At 50.3% G+C, this 2,767-nt stretch overlaps 1 pseudogene; it reads left to right on the forward strand.

Annotated features, from left to right (window-relative positions):
* The first annotated feature begins 1,448 nt into the window (after positions 1–1,448).
* Positions 1,449–1,811, forward strand: LOC120404511 (annotated as a pseudogene).
* Positions 1,812–2,767: the final 956 nt, after the last annotated feature.

Genomic DNA, 2,767 nt, shown 5'->3' on the forward strand with positions numbered 1-2,767 from the left:
GGAGGGCTTTATTGTTTCCTAGCGCTGTTAGAGTCTGCCACTTTCAAACACAAAACCTCCACCTTTAAACCTTTATTAATCCTTGCTTCTGATTTCCCCGTGTGGGTCATTTAGCATGAGTTAATGCTAAGCTTGCAGGAGGGGGCAGTAATAAGTAAACCACTAATCTTTGATCTTAGCATAGACTTCTCAGTGTGCTAATTCACAACATGTTCTTTCTTGTCTTTCTACCCCGCTGAGATAAAAGGCCCGTTACTCCATCCGTGGAGGTAGTCATGGGTGGCAGCAGCCAGCTTACCATGGAGGTATGTGGTTATGCAAGCACAGCACTAATGCTTACATAGCAAGACACCTTCTTCACCTCTCTGGGCTCAGGGTCCCCCATCAGGAGGGGGCAGGGGAGTCTGGAGTAAATCAGTCCCACTCTGCAGAGCCTTTGTGCCTCACTTGGGTTTTATTTTTCAATATTTACAAGGTGGCCCTCAGAGTAGGCCTAGGGAGCACTCTTCAACCAAACACTAAGAACCAAGTTCCCAACACAAAAAGGGAATTCCTCTCCTGCTCCCTCTCTGGGGTGTTGCCTTGTTATGCTGCCCCCTAGGTGCCAGTCCTTCCCCAAACAGTCGATTAACTCAGTTGCTTCCTTTATAGGAAGAAGAGCAGCCTTTTCACCCTGCTGCAGCTCATCTCTCATCTCTCTCTCTCACAAGAGGAGGGTTTTTTAAAGGTCACAGGAAGCCCTTAATTGAACTCAGATGTCCCTAGTTGACCAGAGGTAACCTCTTTTCAGCTCATGGGGAGAAGGACCTTTACCCTTCTAGGGCTGATATACGTGCCTGCCCACACTGTTCCTGTTCTGTGCTGTGAGCAGGGCCGGTGAAAGGATGTTTCGCGCCCTAGGCGAAACTTCCACCTTGCGCCCTCCCCCGTCCCTGAGCCCCCACCCTGAGGCGCCTCCCCCGCGCCAGCTCCCCCCCTGCCCTAAGGAGCCCCACTGTGGCAGCTCCCTACCCCCCCACCCTTTGCCCTGAGGCACCCCCCCGCCCCAGCTCACCCCTGCTCCGCCTCCTCCCCGAGCATGCCATCACTGCTTCACTTCTCCTGCCTCCCAGGCTTGCGGCGCCAATCAGCTTAGGTGCCGCAAGCCTGGGAGGCGGGAGAAGTGAAGCGGCCACGGCGTGCTCGGGGAGGAGGTGGGGCAGGGGTGAACTGGAGCGGGGAGTTCCCCTGCATGGCAACCCACCCTTACTTGCTGCAGGCGGCCCTCCCCGCGCTCCCCTGTCCCAGCTCCCCCCGTCTAAATGCCGGCGGCGACCGGGGCGGCTGAAGATCCGGCCGCTGCGGTCACTGCCAAAGAAAATGCCGCCCCACAAATCCTAGCGCCCTAGGCGACTGCCTAGGTCGCCTAAATGGTTGCACCGGCCCTGGCTGTGAGATTAGCTATTGAGATGTCTGAGCCGGTGAAATCTGCTCCTGCACCCAAGAAGGGCTCCAAGAAAGGGGATAAGAAGTGCTGCAAGACCAGGAAAGGAGAGTTACTCCATTTACGTCTCCAAGGTGCTGAAGCAGGTTCACCCCGACACCGGCATCTCTTCTAAGGCCATGGGCATCATGAATTCCTTTGTCAATGACATCTTCGAGCGCATTGCTGGGGAGGTGTCCCGCCTGGTGCATTATAACAAGCGCTCCATCATCACCTCTCGGGAGATCCAGACCGGACCACCGTGCGACTGCTGCTGCCCAGGGAGTTGGCTAAGCAGGCTGTGTCTGAAGGCAGCAAGGCTGTGACCAAGCACACCAGCCCCAAGTAACCCGTCTCTGTGCTCCCCGAGATACGTCAATCTAAAACCCCCACTCTCTACCACTTGTCCGGCCTGACTTTAGAAAGACAAGGTGGGTGAGGTAATATCTTATTTGCCCAACTTCTGTTGGTGAGAGAGAGAAGCTTTTGAGCTTACGTGGAGCCCTTCTTCAGGTCTGGGAAACTAACTCAGAGCATCACTGCTAAATGCAAAGTTGGTGTAAGCTCGAATGCTTGTCTCTCTCACCGACAGAAAGATATTACTTCATCCACCTGGTCTCTGGGACCAACACCGCTACAACAACACTGCATACGGTCTGACTTTGTCACACTTGTTCAATTTCTGTCAAGGGAATAGGGGATATTATCTTTATTAGAGTGACTGCACTCTCAAAACAGCCTTTTAGTATATATTCCAAAATGGGTTGCTTTGATAATGGTAACCTTATGTGAAATGCTGTAATAAAGCCAGGCAGACACACCAGGGTACTTCAATGAAATAAAAGACTAGAAGGAAAAGACAGATTCCTTTTCTGCTAGGGCATTCACACTTCAGGTAAAATATTCAATTAAATTGTACTTTAAACATGGCCCAAACTTGACTGAATTCCTTGTTCCTTGTCAAGGCAGAAAAAGAGGTCCTAGGTTGAGTCAGTCTGCCAGACAGATTGCAAATACATACAAAATGATGTGCTCTAAATTAGCTGTTAGCAATCAAGAAAGAGATCTTGGAGTCATCATGGATAGTTCTCTGAAAACATCTGCTCAATGTGCACTCGCAGTCAAAAAAGCGGACAGAAAGTTAGGAACCATTAGGGAAGGGATAGATAATAAGACAGAACATATCATAATGCCACGGTACATCCACACCTTGAATACTGTGTGCAGTTCTGGTTGCCCCAGATTTTATATATTATTTATTTTTATATATATTATTTCTATTTATATTATATATAAAATCAGAAA

Source organism: Mauremys reevesii, linkage group 4 (assembly GCF_016161935.1).
Source record: "Mauremys reevesii isolate NIE-2019 linkage group 4, ASM1616193v1, whole genome shotgun sequence".
Classification (NCBI taxonomy): Eukaryota; Metazoa; Chordata; order Testudines; family Geoemydidae; genus Mauremys; species Mauremys reevesii.